The 20968-nt window shown below is 35.9% G+C and overlaps 1 non-coding gene across 1 annotated transcript; it reads left to right on the top strand.

The window, feature by feature from the left end:
* Positions 1 to 18153: 18153 nt before the first annotated feature.
* On the top strand, positions 18154 to 18295 carry LOC129402965 (small nucleolar RNA SNORA72). Its single transcript, XR_008628974.1, has one exon. It is a non-coding gene; the product is annotated as a small nucleolar RNA SNORA72 (small nucleolar RNA).
* The last annotated feature ends 2673 nt before the right edge of the window (positions 18296 to 20968 follow it).

The raw sequence follows: 20968 nt of genomic DNA, 5'->3' as shown, positions 1-20968 counted from the left end.
TTCGTAAAATACATCATCATCATCATCATCATCATCATCATCATCATCATCATCCCATTGATCATCGATTTTCTCAGATGGTCTCAGTAAAGTCTCCATTCATCCTAGCCCTGAGATTTTAGAAGCCTCTCTTGACTCATCCTTTTCAATGGTGCTGCATTAGAGGCTCTTTCAGGGTCACGGGAATGACACCCATCATTGTTACTGGTTTTGGCATATGAATATGCCATGGGGAGTTTGCAAGGCTCTCCATGTGGGCAGGAAACGCTCCATAGCTTGCCAGGTTCTCCCAGAGGGAGAACTAGGCTATAAGATGGCTGCTGCGCGCTTCCCGGAGCTTGATTTTATAGTCTCTGGATGTTGGCCATTGGTGGGATTACACGGTGCTGGGGACAGTCCCTGGGTGTTACTGCCTAGGTACTGGAAAAAAGGGAATCTGGGTGGAAGAGGACCAGTCCCGATCCGAGCAGGTTTGGGGGTCCCAGCCCTGGGTCCCACACACGTGGGTTCCTCTGCTGGTACCTTCATGCATGAGGGACGTCCGAACAAACCAAGCTCCCAGAAGAGAGTGACGCAGAGAGTCTGTTGTCCCTGCGCCTGGCTGTCTTCCCTGGGTCCCCTTGGAGGGGGTGGGCCTCAGTTTGCCTCCCCACCCCAGGTAGAGGTCCTGCGGCTGAAGACCTCTGGAGCCTACCCACAGCCATGCTCAAGGCCTCTCTCCACACGTTCGGATGAGCCTCGTAAAATACCTTTTGGAAAATATAAGCAGAATACTTCAAGAGTTCAACCTCAAAGATGTTTTTAATGATTATTTCAAAGAAGCATTAATAGACAATGTGACTACATCAAATGAGGAAGTTTGTGCATAGCTAAAGAAACATAGGCAAAAACTTAAAAGACCCAAATAAATAAGTGAGAATAGTCACACTCAAAACAACAAATAAAGGGTTAATATTCAAGACATGTAAAATTCTCACAAAGATCAACAAAAATCAAAGAAATCCAAAACCCTATCAAAAAATGAGGAGAGGAAATGGGCAATTCTCTGACAAAAAATTTGAGGGAAAATCACATTATTTTTGTTTTTGTTTTTTTGGAGAGGTCACATCTGGAGATACTCAGGGGTTACTCCTGGTTCTGAACTCAGGGACTCAGGAATTACTCCTGGTGGTGCTCAGGAGACCATATGGGATGCTGGGAATCGAATCTGGGTCAGCCACGTGCAAGACAAACGCCCTACCCTCTGTGCTATCACTCAGCCCCGGAAAACCACATTATTTTAAATTTATCTTTTATGCCACCACAACCTCTAGTTTTCATTGTTATTTTTCAACATTTCCAATTATTTTCCTAATAGTAGTTTCAAGGCTAGAGTGGTCATACAGTGGGTAGGGCACTTGTTCTTACAAGCAGATGACCTGGTTTGTTCCAGGGCACGTATATGGCCCTCTAAATCCACTAGTGGTAGTTCCTGAGTGCAGAGCCAGAAGTAAACCCTGCATATCTCAGGGTTTGTTCCAAAAGTTCAAAAAAGGGAGAAAGAAAGAATATTAGTTCCATGGGATGTCAATAAATAAGTGGCTTTACCATTGGTGTTTTATCACTTACTCTATGTTAAGTTGAGGGGAACATTCAGAAAAAAAAAATGAAGAGGTTTTTTAACTGCAGTACTTGTAGTGGTCTTTAAATATTTTTCACTACTCCAGGAGGAGGGTGGAGCATTCATCACTCCCCGAAGTAATTAAGTAACCCATTTTTATTAAATTTGGGGTGTCGGAAGTTAGATGAGATAAGATATTGCAGGGGCAACATCCAGTATTGGCAGTGTTGGAAGATTGTGTTACATACCTATATTCATTACAGCATTGAATATGGTAGCAACATGGAAACAATCCAAATGCCTATATATGGATGAATGGATCAAGAAATTGTAGTAGATATAAGCAAAGGAATACTATGCAGCTCTAAGAAAGAGCAAAATCATGCAATTTGTCATTAAATAGATGGAACTAGAGGAGATCATGCTGAGTGAGGTCAGTTGTAAAGAAAAGAGTAGATACAGAATGTTCTCTTTTATATGTGGGTCTTAACATTCATAACACAGTAACCATAAAGGAGTTGATCCACAGAAATGAGTTTCTTGGTGCTGGAGGGAGTGTTTTAAATGGAGGGTATTTCAGGACTTTGGACCTCTCAGGATCAGAGACCCTCATGATAGGTGTGGTGTTGAAATCATGCATACACAAAATCATCCTTAGTAATATCTTAAATTGTAATATTTATATCAATAAAGAGTTTTTAATCCTGAAAAATCAAATAACAATATACATCTAAGTGTCAATAAAGCAATCAGAAAATTTATATAGTTGTAATTTTACTTGGATATAGCTAAAAATAACCTCATAGAGTCTGTCGAACATATATTTTCTTCAGTTATGGATATTGAATTCTCATCTTATTCGGTGTCATCATTTAGAAACTTTTAAACAAGTCCTTTATTTCTTAATGTTAAAAATGTTTTATATTATTGTTATTCAGAAGCACATAGTATCTATTTTTATTTATGTTCACAGTAATGAAAAATCTTTATCTGTGAAGTCAATAATCAAATCAATAAAATATTTGGATACCATTTTAATGTTCTAGATGCAATTCTTTGGTGATTCAAAGAAACTGCTTCAGTGCAGAGCTTAAAGATCTACTTAAAGGAGTTTTCCTAATATGCAATAATTTGTGATTAAATTCTAAGTATATATATGTAAAGTGATTATTCTGTATTATATTAGAGAGAATTAAATAAGAGTGTGTCAGAATTATTATATCACTATTAAAAATCTTGATAACTGGAAAAAAGCTGTATTTATTAGTTGGACTAATTTTCTTAATTTATTTTTTAATCTAGTCACATTTGTATCTATGGAAATTTTCATGTGTAGCCAGTTTTATTCTTTTATTTCCTAATATGAAAATTTTGTTTTACCTCAGTCAAAATTGTATAGAATAAAAATCTTAATTTAATTCATTGAAAGACAAAATATATGGCAGGCTGTATCCTAACAGTTAACTTCAATAAAAATAATAAAGGCATTTTTATTTTTTCATTTTTTTTATAAATTCAAAACATATAACTTTATGATTTATAAAAAAGGTACATACTATGCTATTTTGTTTCTTTTTTAGCACATATAATTATGTTCCTTTGAAGCCACATTATTACAGGGAACCAATGCTTTTGTCTGAATTGGTCTAAAGATAATGACACAGTACCCATACTTCAAAACTATGATTTCGAAACTATTGTGTCCAGTAAGAGATACCATTTTTAGAAATGACTTCTTTGCATTTTATTCTTTCTTTCAAAAACTATCTATGTTTTGTATTTATTGTGGTTGCTTCTCTCTTCTTTTTGATGTTTATAGACATTTTGTTGACAACATAATACTCAGGATATACATTCAAGGAATAAGTCCTTTCTAAAAATAATAACAATAATTAAAAACAAAAAGGACAGGGACATTTCCCCATCATTTAAGAGGGAGTTGGGGGATGGCAGTATTGAATACAGTTCAAAATTCCTTCTGACAAAATGACCTTTAAATAATCCACCAGTGTACAATTGATCTCCTCTATGGACGAGGCCCCGTGCTTCCCTTGATAGGATTCCACTTCAAAGCTTGCTGGCAAAGTCGCAAAGGGAACTTAACACTCTTTCAGTTTACTGTCCAGGGCTGGTTTAAAAACGCTGTGATCTCTATTGAACGTGACTAAATTTCTGCTCTGGTTACATTCAGCACAGCAGTCAACACATCAAGATGTATGGAAGGAGAAAAACACTCTACTAAATCTTAACAATCAAAAACGTTGCAGGAAGTCAAGGCAAAATAGTAATTAGCCATAGTATTTGTAGATCCAGCATGTAATAAGTATGACTGCTTTATTAAAGGTTACATTGTTTGATTTGAACTTAGGTGTCTGTTTTCTGTTTATTGACTCTTACATACGCCCATAGGTTTTTCTAGGAGTTAAATTTTTAACAGAGAATATATCACGGGGGAAAAGAACACAAAATCAAAGACTTGCTAAACTTAGATGTAAAATCACTTAAGAGTTCCTAAAAATCCTTATCTCCTATGATCTGGATTGATGGCCCTCACCGCTTCACTGTTCTGGTTTCTTAATGTTTTCACTGCTGATTTTCACAGAATGATATTGATTCCTCTCCAAACTGCACCTAGGATGTTGTATTTCGGAGGAAGAACTCATACTCCTCTCTGTGGAAAGAAAATTGTACTTTCTTTCTTTTACACTTACAAGTATAAACAGAATTTTTAACAAGATATTCTGATTCCAACTATTTGTCAATCACACTAGAACCAAAATCTGTTCAAAATAATTGTAAGGGAACAGAAGAGATTTTTTTGAAGTTAAGAGAAAAACAATCAGAATTTCTTTTCAATAAGCAAAGTCAATTAGCTTGCAGTTTGCTACCCTACAGTGTAATATAAAACATACACTTATGTTAGCTTAGAAAAAAATATATAGTCCCTAAAGAGGTTTTATAAAAAGTGTGAGATTCATAGTCAATCTAATTGAATTACTAAATTGATATGTGTTTCAATAACTGCATCTTTGTCAAGATGTTAGTTGCATTACTAGCTCCCAAAACTCTAAAATGAAATGAAAACTATCATATGCTTAAGTGTTAAACATATTTTCAACATGTGAGCAATAAAGTATGAAAACACCAGCTGGTATTGCATCCAAGTTGCACTTTAACGTATTACTTTACCCTAAATTTGTTAGGTAATAAGAACATTTTTTCCAGAATGGAGAAAAGCTATAACTATAACACTTTAAACTTAGATTCACATTTCCTGAAATAAAATCTAAATTCAAACTTCAGCTGTGCTTTAATATTATTTTTCACATAATATATAAAATAAATCTGAAGTTGTATGCGCCACAATAGTCAATATACTTTTATGAAGAACTCATAACTTTCATGGAGATGTTATTCCTACAGAAGATAGTTTTTCTGTTGTCTGTAAAATTCTAACATTTTTGGACTCTTGTTAACTTTGGGGATGTTGAATATAAACAAATGATGGACATACTGATAGTGATTATTTCTTTAATGACACTTTATGCCAACCATTTTTCCCCCTGGTTCCTTAGCTTGACTTTATTGGATTTCCTGACACCACATTAGCCATGTAACCCAAATTTGTTGATAAATTTTAGTCTTCTATGTTGTAACTTAGATGGCTAAACTTCCGCAAATTATGCAATTTATTTAGACACAGTTACTATGGTACTTCTGGAACTTTTGGAAAGAAAAATTCTCTTTTCAGTTCATTGAGGACGCTCATTGTTATAATAGGCTTCATGAAGTAATGTAATATGTTGCAGTAGACTCTTAGGGAGTTGATCAGTATCTAAAGTGAGTGCAGCAATGTATTCTAATGGAGGAGGCGGCATTGAAGTAGAGTTCTGAGTATAAAACTGGAGGAGAAATGTTAGAATCGTAAAGCATACTTTAGATAATAAATTTAAGAGAGGGTATAGTATTCGAGTTTAGAAGATGTCCTTGAATAAATGAACGTTTTTCATGTTGATAAAAAGCTGTCCCTGACTTTCAACTTTAAATTTTAATTTTATAATGAATGAATGCAAAGCAACTGGGCTCTTCTAAACTTATTTTCATTGTTATTGACTTGGGATGTTAAGATACTTCAAGATTATCCCGAATTGACAATTTATTAACTTTGCCCTCAAGCTAGTGTGGTTACCTTTCACAAATTGTATGCCCAATTTTGAATTCCCTTAACCAATAACACCAAAAAGAAATCTAACTAGACTTTATTGGTGCATTCTTCACAGAAAATTGACTTGAATTTATTATCTTCACCACTTTCTTGTAAAAATATTGCCTTTGGCACTAATACTGTGTTTCACCTTTATTTGTTTAGATTGTGGTATGACTAGAATGTCAATCACAGATTGACAATTTATCCTTACAAGGGGCATAGATATTTATATGTAGATATGCCTCATTCTCTTAAGTGAAAATGATATGCCAACTCAAGCCATAAGTCTTAACCTCCCTATTTTTTTCTTCTTAATTAAGAACAGCAACAAAAAATGCACAATATGCACAGCTATGAACAGAATGGGTGCTATTCACTATTTAAACTACTCCAAGACTAATCCTTCAAAAAATCACTGAACTTTCATTAAAAAGAAAAAGAGAGAATCAAGTTCTGCTCTATTTTGTACCATACATAATGGAGAGAAATTAAGTTAAATTCAAGGCATTGATTATCATGAAGACATTCTCAACAATAAACAAAATATTTCACAAGAATTCAACAATACAGAAAAACAAAAAATCAATGAGTCAAAGGAGATGCAAGAGTTAGTGCCATTATCAAATGCCATTTTGGGTGGGGGGTGGCACAGAGGGTGAGGAGTGTACCCAGTGGTACTCAGGACTTACCCCTGGCTCTGCACTCAGGCTTCACTCCCGGCAGAGGTCGGGGAACAGAAGGAGTACCAGAGATTGAACCTGGGTCAACAGCATGCAAGGCAAGCATCCTCCCCACTGTACGATTGCTTTGGCCCTGACCAAATGCAACTTCACACATGACACGTCTAAACAAAAACTAAAATTCATGTATTTCTTTCAGCTAAAATGTATTTGCCTAAAATACAATTTCTCCAGCTATTTTTCCAAACTGGAATTTTATTTTATTTTAATTAATTTATTTATTTTGCTTTTTGGGTCACACCTGGCGATGTACTCCTGGCTTTGCACTCAGGGATTACTCCTGGCAGTGCTCAGGCGACCATATGGGATGCTGGAAATTGAACCTGGGTAGTCACTTGCAAGGCAAAGACCCTAGCCGCTGTGCTATAGCTCCAGCCTCCAAATTGAAATTTTAAAGCCTAAGAATTTTGTCTTGATGACATTAGAGTATACATTTAAGTAAAATTAAAAAATGAACAATATTCTTCATCAAAACATTTTATAAATAACAATTTTCTGCTGAAATTAGTTGAATGAATTGCCAATCTTTAAGTTTTTTATAAATTCTAAAAAATATTAACTGTATAGTTTACTGTAATATATTCTCTCCACTATGTTTGGAAATAAAATATTATATAATATTATAATTTTTATACAATTCATCATCATCATCATCATCATCATCATCATCATCCCATTGATCATCGAATTTTTCGAGTGGTCTCAATGTCTCCATTTGTCCTAGCCCTGAGATTTTAGAAGCCTCTCTTTACTCGTCCTTCCCAATGGTGCTACATTGGAGGCTCTATCAGGGTCAGGGGAATGAGACCCAGCATTGTTACTGGTTTTCGCATATGAATATTCCATAGGGAGTTTGTCAGGCTCTCCCATGTGGGCAGGAAACTCTCGGTAGCTTGCCAGGTTCTCCCAGAGGGAGAACTAGGCCATAAGATGTTTTGCGCCCACTTTGCAAGCCGAGCACTTCTGGGAGCTTGGTTTTATAGTCTCTGGACGTTGGCCATTGGTGGGATTATACGCTGCCGAGGGCAGTCCCTGGATGTGACCGCCTAGCTACTAGAGAATGGGGAATCTGGGCTAAGAGGCCCAGTTCCAATCTGCGCAGGTTTGGAGGTCTCAGGAACTCACACACCTGGGTTCCTCTTTCGGTTCCTTCATGTGTGAGGCTCATCCGAGCGTGTAGAGAGAGGCCTTGAGCATGTCTGTGGCTAGGCCCCGGAGGTTTTCAGCCACAGGAGCTCTGCTCGGGGCAGGGAGAAGAAGCCCACCCCCTCTGAGGGGACCCGGGGAAGACAGCCAGGCACAGGGGCAAGAGACTCTCTTGTATTTCCTAATTATAAGTCATTTTTTATTTATTTTTCAAAACCAAAAATGGGCAGACAAACCTACGATTCTAATAACATAGACCACAAACATCTTTGTTAGGAATAGCAATATTCTTATTTATTATAAATGACTATATTTTTTCTTTTTGTGTTTTTGGGAGGGATTGAGACCACACCTAGCATTACTCTGAATTTACTCCTGGTTCCATGGTTAGGGATCATTTTTGCTTCTGCTCAGGGTACCAGATATGACAATGATGGAACCCAGGTTCACCACGTCCAAGTCAAAGATTCATTCATGTAAAAACTCAACAGGGCCAAGAGTCTTTTTTTAATTTCAAGTCTGAGCACCAAATTGGTCACTGTTAAAAAACGTTTTCAAACAAAAAATTCAGTTAATTTATGTTTACATAATCCCAAAGCCTGCCAAACATAAAACAAATAAGAACAAGTTACGGAAAGACTATAGATCAATATTTTTTTCTACCTGTTAGTTTTAAGGAATCATGTTATTTTATGAAAATTAGTTGAGCAAGCAAAAGTTACCACTCTAACAAATAATTGTCCTTAAGACTAATCAGTGACTCAGTAATAAAATTACTAAATTCATTTTTTGTTTCAGATGTTACTTAAAAAATTAATTGATAAATAAATGAAAACTTTATAATCTTTCATTATTATAATATTGTGCTATATCTGGCATATTTTTTACTTTAATTAATTATCTTGACTAAGTCATATTTCAGTTTGTGTAGAATTAATGTGTAAAAAGATAACAGGTCATGTTTCTTAAGATAAAAATTCTAATTATTCTCAATGGAGATATTCAGTAGTATAAACTGAAGATTATATTAAAGTACTATCAATGAGAAAAAGGCAATAAAATCTCCTACATGCAAAATATTACACATACTTATAACAGTGATTTGTGTTTAGATTGAAAATAATAAGTAACAAAAATACATTTTAATATGTAAGAATAATACCTATACACAAAAAATATTTTAATGCTAGACTTTATTTGAATTTTGAATAGAAATATTGTTTTATCCTTATAATTTATGTTATTCAAAAGTAGAAAACAAAAATGGGAGATCAGTGGGAAAAGTGTGATTGGTATTTTATTCTATTATTTTTGAAATCATGAGACTGAAACTTTAATAGCCAAACAAAAATGTTCCCGTCAGGATGGCAGGTGGAAACTAGGGTGAGAGTAGAAGAGGGAAGCTGGGAACATTGGTAGGAGGAATTGACACTGGTGGCAGGATCAGTGATGAAATGTCAAAAACAGTGTGTCAAAAAATCACTGTAAAAAACTTTTTAACTCACAGTGCTATAATAAAATAAAAATTGGGGGGAAATAAATTTATAAAAAAGTAAATAAAGCTTAATTCAACACACACGCAAAGGTACTTTTAATAAGCAAAGATAATTTATAAAGTGGAAGAATCAATAAACAGTAACACTGATCAAGTTAAGGGAATTCCCAGGCAGACAAATTCTTGGCAGTCCAGAAAGTTTGGAGAAAGAAATGGAGTGATGCACAATGAAACCTGTTCCAAATGAAGTTTGCTAAAGATTTTCAAGCATAATTTTCTCTTTTTATTATTTTTTTTATTTTCTAATGAATCAGTTACAGACTTACACACAAAATAAAGGTGTTTACTTTTTGTAGTTTTAGGTAAGTTTTATTTTTCTTTAAACTCACACAGACTTAAAAACCTAATACTTATAGCATTAAATATTACAGGTAATATGCGTATGGCATTAAATCAGAGTCTTCTTCAATTTTAAAATAATTATAAAATTAAATTTAAAATAAATATAAAATTGGTGTAAGTAATGTTAATATTGTTAACATTAATGTGGCAATAGTAATTTTGAGAAAAAGATTAATAGTAAAAGCTCCTAAGATTGGAAATACAAATTGTCATATGAATCTTAATTCTAATGAGGATTAAATATCAAAGGGAGTGAAAAGAATTTTTCCAGCAGAATTTTCTCTCACTTACTTATTATCTCTCGTAGCAGCATAGGTGCTTAGTCTCTTTTTTATGGCATCAGAAAACATTTTTAACTTTCCTTAGGGAAGTGGAAAGAGGTTCCAAAGATTTATAGTGACTATTTCTTAAAGGCCACAGGGAGATGGTGTGCCACTTTGCTACACTCTGCATGATTTGCTAAGCTTTGTTCTATGTATTGCTTTGCTCTCTCATTTGTCTGGAAAAACTAAACAGAAAATTTAAAAACCAAAACAAAAAACAAAACAAAAAAAACCCTTTACATCTTTACTTCTTGGTGCTCATTTTTTGTTTATTTTATTTGAACATCAAATTTGTACATATTTATTTTAATTTCCAAGTAATCAATCACTAATTAAATGATGAAAAAAAGAATGAAAATAATGTGAAAGCTCAGGGCTGGAGTGATAGCACAGCTGGTGGGACGTTTGCCTTGCATGTGGCCTACCTGGGTTCGATACCCAGTATTGCATATGGTCCTCTGAGCACCGCCGGGAGTAATTCCTGAGTGCAGAGCCAGGAGTAACCCCTGTAGCCAGGTGTGACCCATTACTTCTCCTTCTCCTTCCCCCACTGGATTTCTTTCCTTCTCTGTTTCCAGTATAAACAACAGAGCCAGGATGATCTAGGCATCCCCTTTTTACTGCATTTCCTCATCCAGTATTCTCCATTCCACAGGTAAATGAGATCACCCTGTATTTGTCTTTTTTTCTTCTGGCTTACTTCACTCCACATGATATCTCAGGTTGCAACAAATTGTGCAATTTTGATCATTCTTTGGATCTGCATCATATTCCATTATACATATATACCACATTCATAATCCATTCACCTGTCATTGGACACCTAGTTTCATTGCATATCTTAGCTATTATACTGAGTGTCACAATAAATAATGGTGTGTGTATGTCCTTTCTAGAGAGTGTTTTTATGTCCTGGGGATAGGTGCCCCAAAGTGGAATTGCTGGGTGATATGGCACTTCAGTTTTAAGTTTACTGAGAATTCTCCATAGGGGTTGTAACGGACAACATTCCCACAAGCAGTGGGAAAGTTCCTTTTCACCACATTCCCGCCAACACAGATTGTTCCTGCTATTTTTGATATATGCCATTCTCACTGGTGTTAGATGGTATTTCATTGTTATCTGGATTGGATTTCTCTGATAATAAGTTACGCTGAGCATTTTTTTATGTGCCTACTGGCCATCTGCCTGTCTTCCTCTGAGAAGTGTCTATTCATTTTCTCTCCCCATTTGTTGTTATGATTTTTGAATTTTTAGGAATACTCTATATATTCTGGATATCAAACCTTTATGTGATGTGTTGAATTCAAATATTTTTTTCCCATTGTTGGTTGTCTTTTAGTTTTAGTCCCTGTGGGTTTTTGTGATTTTTGTTATGCAGAAGCTATTTAAATTTAGGTAGTCCCATTCTTTAATTTTTTTATATTATTGTCTTCACCAGTGGTATCAGATCACTGAAGGTATATTGAGGCCCAAATCTTGAAGTGTTCTGCTTATATTCTCCTCAACTTATTTCAGAGTTTCTGGTCAAACCTCAAGGTCTTTGATCCACTCTGAATTGACTTTTCTGTGAGGTGTAATATATAAATCTAGTTTTAGTTCCTTATATGTAGTTATTCAATTTTCTCAGAACCATTTGTTGCTCCATTTAATATTCTCAGCTTCTTTATCAGTAATTAACTGCCCATATATATGGGGTTTTGTCATAGAGTATTCGATTCTGACCTATCGATTAGGGATCTATCTTTATTCCAGTACCATGCATTTTGATCACTATAGCTTTATAATACAATTCCAAACTATTATTAATAATTTTTCAGTGAATATTAATTAAATATATAAAATGAATTTAGAACTATGTCTTTTTTATAATAACTGATGGAAAGATAGGTAGCATATAGCAATGACAAAATAAGAGATAAGAACAATAATGTTAGGAAATCCAGAATAAACGTGGAAAGACTACTATATTGCCATTAGATAAACAGATTTCTATTAGCTTAAAACATAAATGCAAGTGCTATACCCATAAAATTAATAGAACATGATACGTTGTTTTTTCATTTAAAATAATGGGATAATAACTCTGTTAGAGATATACTTCATGATAACAATTTACTACATAAAACCATAAGGTTAAATTTAATGCATTAATTTTGTTTTGTTACTGTATTTTGTGCATACATGTGAATCACTATATATATGCATATATAATACTTCAACTTGTATTAGCTTGTCATATATATAGAAAACTTCTGTCTTGTTTTGGTCAGTGGGTTTATGTGAAAGCAATATGCATTTTTCCTTGTCAGAGATAATTAGGGAAACTAGGATTAAAACATCACTGTACTTGCATCTACTAAAATAGAAACCACATTTTGAAATAGAGCCAATGGATTAGAGTATTTCAGACCCTAAAAGTTTTATTCTAACCATGATGTTCTGGGGAATGCCCAGAACTGAATCAAACTTTACATGTTAATTCAGCAATGTTTTCAGGTCATTTTTGATTATAACAGGGTTTGCTCTATCCTTACTATTTTAGTCTTCAACAACTAACACCCACTGTAACCAAAAGCTATAGTATGCATTTATATATGAAACAAAAATAATTAAATAGTTAGAATATAACTTGAACTCCATTAATCACAAGAAAGTGGAAATCTAATAAAAATCAATGAGTGAGGTTAAAACAGAGATCCGCGAATTGTGAATAATTATTTGATATTCCACTGCAATTTTGTTCCTGTTGGCATTTCTTTGGACAAAACTTTGCCAAAAGAGACAAAATGCATAATACCATGTACTAATGAAGATGATGAAAAATGAAAAAGTCATTTTTTTTTATTGAGAAATGAAATAGTGGCAACCATTTGAAAAAATACCTATGTGTTTGGGCCCAGAACAATAGTAAAGCCATTAGAGCATTTCTTTTGCACGTGGTTGACCTGGGTTTGATCCCTGGTACCTCATGTGGTGCCCGATTCCCTCCAACAATGATCCCTGAGAGCAGAGCCAGTAGCAGCCCCTTCAGCACCACTCCACATGCCCCAAAACTAATTTTTAAAAATCAATCTGCGTTTTTCTGTATTTTCACTCAGTACCACAACTGCTTTCCATTTACTTCGAGTTGATAGATTTTGAATGAAACCAAGTACTGAAAGCATGTACTAAACTGTACTGCAAAAATTATAGATTATTAAGTAGAAATTGGAAGCAAATGTATATATATGTATATATACACACATATATACACATGTATGACAGCACAAATAATATAAACATGAAACTGTGAAAATGCTCAAAGCTTATATAGAGATATTCATAGCAATTTTTAAATTCACATATAAAACTAAACACAATAAACAGTATCCATGTGTGTATAATACGAAATAAAAGGGAGGCTTCTCTTTTTTTTTTTAATTTGGTTTGGTTTGGTTTGGGGTTACATCTGGCAGTGCTCAGTGTTTACTCCTGGTTCTGTGCTCAGGAATTACTCCTGGTGGTGCTTGGAGGATCCGATGAGACAAGTGCTGTTGAACCACGGCTGTCCATGTGCAAGGGAAGTGCCCTACCCACTCTACTATATCTATGGCCCTGAAAAATAAGAGGGAGCTTTTGAGGCCAACCATTATACTAATAGGTTATAAACTAGAGTCAGCAATAGCAAATTGCAGATGAGGCCAAAAGAGAAAACAAAGAACGAACTGTTGAGAAAAGGAGAGCAGTAAGAGGAGTTAAAGAATGTCCAACTGCGGGCTTCATGAAAACCTTTTATTTTCTAGCTGACAGAGAGATCCGATAAAACATTCATCAGTAACCTGTAGCATTGCCAGGAATGGCCCTCCAGGTCTCCAGGCATGCCAGGACCAAGCCAGTGCTACATTCTCTGCCTCCAGCACCGAATCGCCAGCCCAAGAGAGGCTCACAGGTACCTAGCAGGATTCCAACAACCACAAAGAGTAATAGCAATCCATTAAAGTAAAATCAAATAAGACAATCAACAAGCAAAACCCTTATCTGGTCCAAAGATGCATGCCAGTATTTGAAGTACAAACAGAACATCACTTAACTATGCCTTGTAATTCTGTGTTCAATATCTTTATTGAATTACCCTCCCACATTATTAAAAACCATGAAGAAATATTTCTGTCCCTTGAAAACCTCGTTTTCATTGTGTAATCAGAGCAACAGAGAGAAAAATATTTTCAATGCCATACAAGGTAGACTAGCATTAAAAATTGCTTTCTCTGTCGAAGCTCATTTGTTGGGGATTTTCCTTTTCCATATGTGTTTATTAAAACGGAAGTAAAATAATAAGCAAATTTTAGTGAGTCACCCACACAAAATAAAAAGGCTGCAGAGTGGCATAAGCAAAGACAGTATGGATCGGTGTGCGGGTGTAGTTTTTTTCAGCTAGTCAAGGAAATAACCACCACAGGAAGCAAAGCTGGCTCTGGAACCCACGTTCCTAAATCTTCAGGATCATTTGAATTCTTAAATAGTTTTGCATGCTAAGTAAAAATGAAGGGAGAACCCATATTTTGCAATATCTTGTGGTCTGATATTGCTTGTCCAGTTCAGTAAATCTGTGATACTTTTTGGACAATACACAGCGGGATTTGAGACAATGGCACTAACAAAAGCTTTTATTCTCAATAGTTTGCTAATTTTCAAAAGAGCTTTTTGGGCATGAAATTGCATCTCACCAACGCATTTCAGCTTTGGGTCAAGAACGGGTCACTATATGGGAGTTATTGTTGATTATATGTTAACATTCACAAGAAACAGAGTATGGTTATTTTGGGATTAAGATGACAGCTATATGAAATGATAATGTAGCTATATTGGGAAACGTAATTAAACTGCCTTTGTGTATTGAATGATAATTGCAACGAGACCGCTGTAGGAAAATTTGATGATAAGAAGGAATCTGAAGCACTACTGACTCCAGTTTTCTTTAGAAACAAAACGTTGAACTCAGATTAGAGGAAAATTCTCAAAATTAAGGAAACCTTAAGTGAACAACCAGTTAAAAATTGTTCTCTCTTGAATCAGCAGACTGCACTATGGCGCTGCCTTCCCTTGAACTAGAGAAGCACTTCCCTTCCTGCAATTCTGAACAGACAAGGTGACCTTTTGTCCCTTGAAGGCACCAGACAGTAAACCACAGTGCTGTTAGCTGTGCCCTACCACCCGGGGAGGCCAGCACAGTCATCTTCACGGCAGAGAAACTCCACATGACTCGGAAATCAGAAGAGTCTCAAAGAGGTTTCCTGGCTTTGTAACTTTATATTTTCCCCATTTACTTTGAAGGCTACACATTTCTCATAGGTTTCCTAAAATTAAATAATTTCCTCCTAACAACAAATTTTGATTTAGTTAAAGATTAGATCAATATAATCAAAATTGGGTTTTTTTTTGTAGAAACTGCCTAACTTTATAATTTCTTCTGAAATTGCGGGTCATATGCTTTGTGTTGTGATAACAGCCTAAGTTTCTTCCTTAATCAATCATTGAAAGGAAGATGATCCTATGAATATCTGATATTTTTTACTAATTGGTTGTATATTACATATAAACCCCATCACACTAACATAACATACCCTTATACATATTTTTGTTTGGGAAATTATCAATCACTAGAGCTTTTCTGCTCAAGACATACTTTTTTTTTCTTTTACTACCATTTCTTAGTTCACAGATTTCAAATATTTTAATTTCTTCATAGGTAGTTTGCAATTATTAAACTCTTCCCTAGAAATGGTGCATTATATACTAATTCCCAGAATTTATAGCTACTGCAATTCTCTTTGTAAACCTGCCTGATCTGTATGTTTGGTCTATGTCTTTTTAGCCAGGGACATATTTTCAAACTAAGAAAAAAAGACAGAAATCTGAGTGTTTTACATATTAATTCTATATTTCAACAGTGGGAATGCTCAGTAGAATGAAATATTCAAGTTTTTGCAGTGACTTTTATTCTTTTGTATAAAGTACCCCAAAAACTGAAGAAAGAGGCACTTTGTCAGCTTAGGCCTAGTACCATAAAGTGAGACCAAAATTCTAAAAGCTAAAGTAGTAATTTATTCATCCTTGAAATTTCCTAAAGTCGTCCTTTGATTTTAAACAATGAATAGTTCTTTGTCTAAGAAAAGCAGCATTATTAAATTATCTCCAGTAATTGAAAAGGAAGACTATCTGAGTTGCAGGAAGTCCAGAGTAAAATAAAATCATATGAAGTAAACTACACTTATCTTATAAATACCATATGCATGGATTCTTTTGACAATGGCTTTTGTTGGTTTAGAATGAAAGTAGTAGAACAGGAGCTTGTATCATTGTCTTAGACAAAAAAAAATGTCTGTAACAAATTATAGGGATAGAGATTGCATTTTTTAATACTACGCTTCACCTTGTTTGTTTCAATGTATGATTTGAATAGTAAGAGACCTTGCCACCAAGGATTTTTTTTGTTTCATTTTCATTTTATTTCAAAGCAGTTGAATAATATCTCTACTTCTCAGCCAGCATTCGAGTTCCACCACTGGAATATCCTTGCACAAAACAACAGTTGGAATGGATAGAAATTTTAAGAAGAATTGTTTTTTTTATATCTGAGGATAAGTTAACAAAGCACACTGTCTCCAGCACAGTAAAATATGCTATGTATTAATAATACGCTATGTATTTAAACTGGATAGGCAAAAGTTGCAAATCATGGGCAAGAGTGCCTTTACAGCAGCTAGGAAGCTTCCCTTGCATGCATCTGACCCAGATTCTGTCCTTGGTGCCCGATATGGTCCCCAGAACACTGCTAGTAGTGATCCCTAATTATAGAGCCAGGAATAAGCCCTGAGTGCAGCCAGGTGTGGTCCCCAAAACAAAAACAAACAAACCAAAATTTGCATTTCTAATCTCTTTGTCAGAAGTGAATATATAACAATGAAGTCAATAATGGCATCAGTGTGTGTGTGTGTGTATGTGTGTGTGTGTGTTTTTAAACAATGTTAATTTTCCCTGTTGCTTATGATCATTCACCAGGGTTCTTGGTGATAGTTAAATGTGTCATACCTTAAAAATGTAGAATAAAGAAAATCTTGCTAAGATTTAAAATTCTGGTTTGTGGATCACACCTGGTGGTAGTTAGGTCTTATTTCTGGCTTTGGACTCAGGGATTATTCTTGGTAGTGTTGAGGGATTATATGATGTACCAGGAATTGAACCCAGATTAGCTGCATGCATGACAAACACATTGCCTGTTGTACTATCTCTCAACACCCCTTACCCCCACTTCCATTGTTTTATTTTTTCAGACTTCTATTCTGATAGGATAGAATATAAAATATGGACTAATTTCAGCAATTTTGTGGCAGACTTCTATTCTCACAGGACATAATTTACTACAAAATTGCTGAAATTAGTCCATTCTCAGTTTAATATTTTTTATTCCTAATGAGAGATGACACATCTCAATTTTTTAATCTAACATTTTCAATTTTATGAAAGATAAGAGATGATTCAAGAAGAAGAAAAATCTTTTACTTATTGGAACTCAAAATATTTATTGTTCAGTAACATATTTTTAAAGCAATCCCCCCCACCCCTACACACACATACACACACACACACACCATGAAAGAAAGACAACTAATAAATTCTTGGTCCACACAAGGATGGGACATTGGGCTACTTGGGAGAGGTAGATGGATACGCTGGTGATGGGTGTGGTGTTGGAATTATGTGCAAAGGAAACAGTTATAACAGTATTAAAAAACACAGAATCAGGAAGGAAGGAAGGAAGGAAGGAAGGAAGGAAGGAAGGAAGGAAGGAAGGAAGGAAGGAAGGAAGGAAGGAAGGATGGAAGGAAGGAAGGAAGAGATAAAACAAAAATGGCATCATCTCACATTTGAGAGAATGACACCTACCAAAAAGTCTAGAAAACGGGTAGTGTTGGCAAGCGTTGTGCAAAAGTAATTCTCGTCCACTGTTGGTGGGAATGTCATCTGGTTCTGCTTCTGTGGGAAACAATATGGAACTCTCTCAAAAGATAAAGGGGTAGAACTCCCATGGCACCCAGCAATATCACTTGTTGGCATCTATCCCCCAATGCAAAAGCATTGATTCAAAAGGATATATGCACAGACCATGATAATCACAGCAGGTAGTACAATTGCCAATACATGGAAGCAACACAAATGCACAACTACAGATGAATAGATTGAGAAGTTGTAGTACATTGCATATATTTTAACTTTTCTGGTTTTGTAATAATCAGAGCAGGCTAAAATGTGTACTATATAAGATCATATATTTATATGTATATATATATATATCTCCAGACTTACATGGGTCTGGTATTATAAATGTTGGTAATACAATTATGTAAAAATTTGTGAGATAGATGAATATGTAGATAGATAGATAGGTAGGTAGATAGATAGATAGATAGATAGATAGATAGATAGATAGATAGATAGATAGATAGATATAAAAATAGAATGGAATGCCATGGCTTGGATGAAACTTGAGGATTATCTTGAGTGAAGTTGTCAAAAGGAAAGGGATATGTATAAAAATGACTGGACTCATATGTGGCACTTAAAGACACAGAGCAGGTAGCAGTAAAGGGCCAACGGCAACACAATGAGAGAGCTGCATTTTTTAGTGTGAGATTGAAAGGAAGGCATATGGAGATCTTACGGGGAAAGATGTGGGTACGCTGGTGATGGGGGTGGTGTTGGATTTGTGTGTGCAGGAAGCTGTTATCAACAATTTGAAGTCATATTCCCTCAATAATAAAAAATAAGTTAAAAATGAAATAACAAGCCGCCAAGGTGTGATCCCAGGGTCCGCACGTGTGTGCGGCCTCTCCGCCACTGCACGAGCATGAATCCAGACCCAGCTAAACTACTTTCGGCATGAGCAGCTCCTCGCATAATGTCTCCAGCCTGAGGACTAAGCTGCGGCCCCATGCCTGCCCAGGAGGAGAAAGGTATTTCTCTCTCTCGCCTCTTCCTTTCCGGGGATGAAAGGCATGGTAACCGCCATATTATGACGACCACAGATGGGGTTTACAAGCTTGCAATGATCCAATATCTGGAAGAAATCTCCCTGGCCTTAGTTGTTAAAGTATAGAAATCCAAAAAGAGACCTCATTTCTCTTCACAACAGATCTGACTCTAGTGGGGTACTCCTAACAATAATAGTGAGGCTTGTGTTGAGATATTGAATGTAACCAAAGTAAACGGAAAGTAAAGTAAAACTTATCAGTTACAAGGTGGGGGGGCAGGATGGGAGGTGTACTGTGTGGGTTTTTTTTTTTTTGGTGGTGGGATATGGGCACTGGTGAAGGGATGATTGTTTCAGCATTGTATAACTGAGACTTAAGCCTGAAAGCATTCTAATTTTCCACATGCTGATTCAATAAAATAAAATTCTTATTAAAAAATGAAATAATAATTGACATAAAGCTCAAAACATAACAAAACAACAATAGCAGTTGAAAACCCTCATTCAAAAAATGGGGAGATTAGTGATGCAGAGCACTTTTTCATGTGCCTTTTGGCCATTCGTATTTCTTCCTTGGTAAAGTTTCTGTTCATTTCTTCGCCCCATTTTTTGATGGGGTTGGATGTTTTCTTCTTGTAGAGTTCAACCAGTGCTTTATATACCATTGATATCAACCCCTTATCTGATGGGTATTGGGTGAATATCCTTTCCCATTCTGTGGATAGTCTTTGGATTCTGGTCACTGTATCTCTTGCGGTGCAGAAGCTTTTAAGTTTAATGTAGTCCCATTTGTTGATCTCTGTTTTTACTAGATTGCTTAGTTCCGTGTCACGTTTGAAGATACCTTTATCTTCAATATCGTGGAGGGTTTCGCCGACCTTGTCTTCAATGTACCTTATGGTTTGTGGTCTAATGTTGAGGTCTTTAATCCATTTTGATCTGACTTTTGTGCATGGTGTCAGGTCAAGGTCTAAACCCATTTTTTTGCATGTGGTTGTCCAGTTGTGCCAGCACCATTTGTTAAAGAGGCTTTCCTTGCTCCACTTCACATCTCTTGCTCCCTTATCAAAGATTAGATGGTCATACATTTGGGGTTGTGTGTAGGGATATTCCACCCTGTTCCATTGGTCTACGGCTCTGCCTTTGTTCCAGTACCATGCTGTTTTAATTGTTACTGCTTTGTAGTAAAGTTTGAACAACTTTGAGATACCACCTCACACCACAGAGACTAGCACACATCCAAAAGAACAAAAGCAACCGCTGTTGGAGAGGATGTGGGGAGAAAGGGACCCTTCTTCACTGCTGGTGGGAATGCCAACTGGTTCAGCCCTTCTGGAAAACAATATGGACGACTCTCAAAAAATTAGATATTGAATTCCCATTTGACCCAGCAATACCACTGCTGGGAATATATCCCAGAGAGGCAAAAAAGTACAATCGAAATGGCATCTGCACATGTATGTTCATCGCAGCACTGTTTACAATAGCCAGAATCTGGAAAAAACCCGAATGCCCCAGAACGGATGACTGGTTGAGGAAACTTTGGTACATCTATACAATGGAATACTATGCAGCTGTTAGAAAAAAGGAGGTCAAGAATTTTGTAGTCAAGTGGATGGGCATGAAAAGTTTCATGCTGAGTGAAATGAGTCAGAAGGAGAGAGACAGACATAGAAAGATTGCACTCATCTATGGTATATAGAATAACAGAGTGGGAGACTAACACCCAAGAACTGTAGAAATAAGTACCAGGAGGTTGACTCCATGGCTTCGAGGCTGGCCTCACGTTCCGGGGAAAGGTCAACTCAGAGAAGCGATCACCAACTACATTGTAGTCGAAGGCCATGTGGGGGAAGGGAGTTGCGGGCTGAATGAGGGCTAGAGACTGAGCACAGCGGCCACTCAACACCTTTATTGCAAACCACAACAGCTAATTAGAGAGAGAAAACAGAAGGGAATGCCTTGCCACAGTGGCAGGGTGGGGTGGGGGGGAGATGGGATTGGGGAGGGTGGGAGGGACACTGGGTTTACGGGTGGTGGAG

The sequence above is a fragment of the Sorex araneus genome, chromosome 2 (genome assembly GCF_027595985.1).
Source record: "Sorex araneus isolate mSorAra2 chromosome 2, mSorAra2.pri, whole genome shotgun sequence".
NCBI lineage: Eukaryota > Metazoa > Chordata > Mammalia > Eulipotyphla > Soricidae > Sorex > Sorex araneus.
Note: the sequence above shows the minus strand (reverse complement) of the source record. Positions and strands in the feature narration are given on the sequence as shown.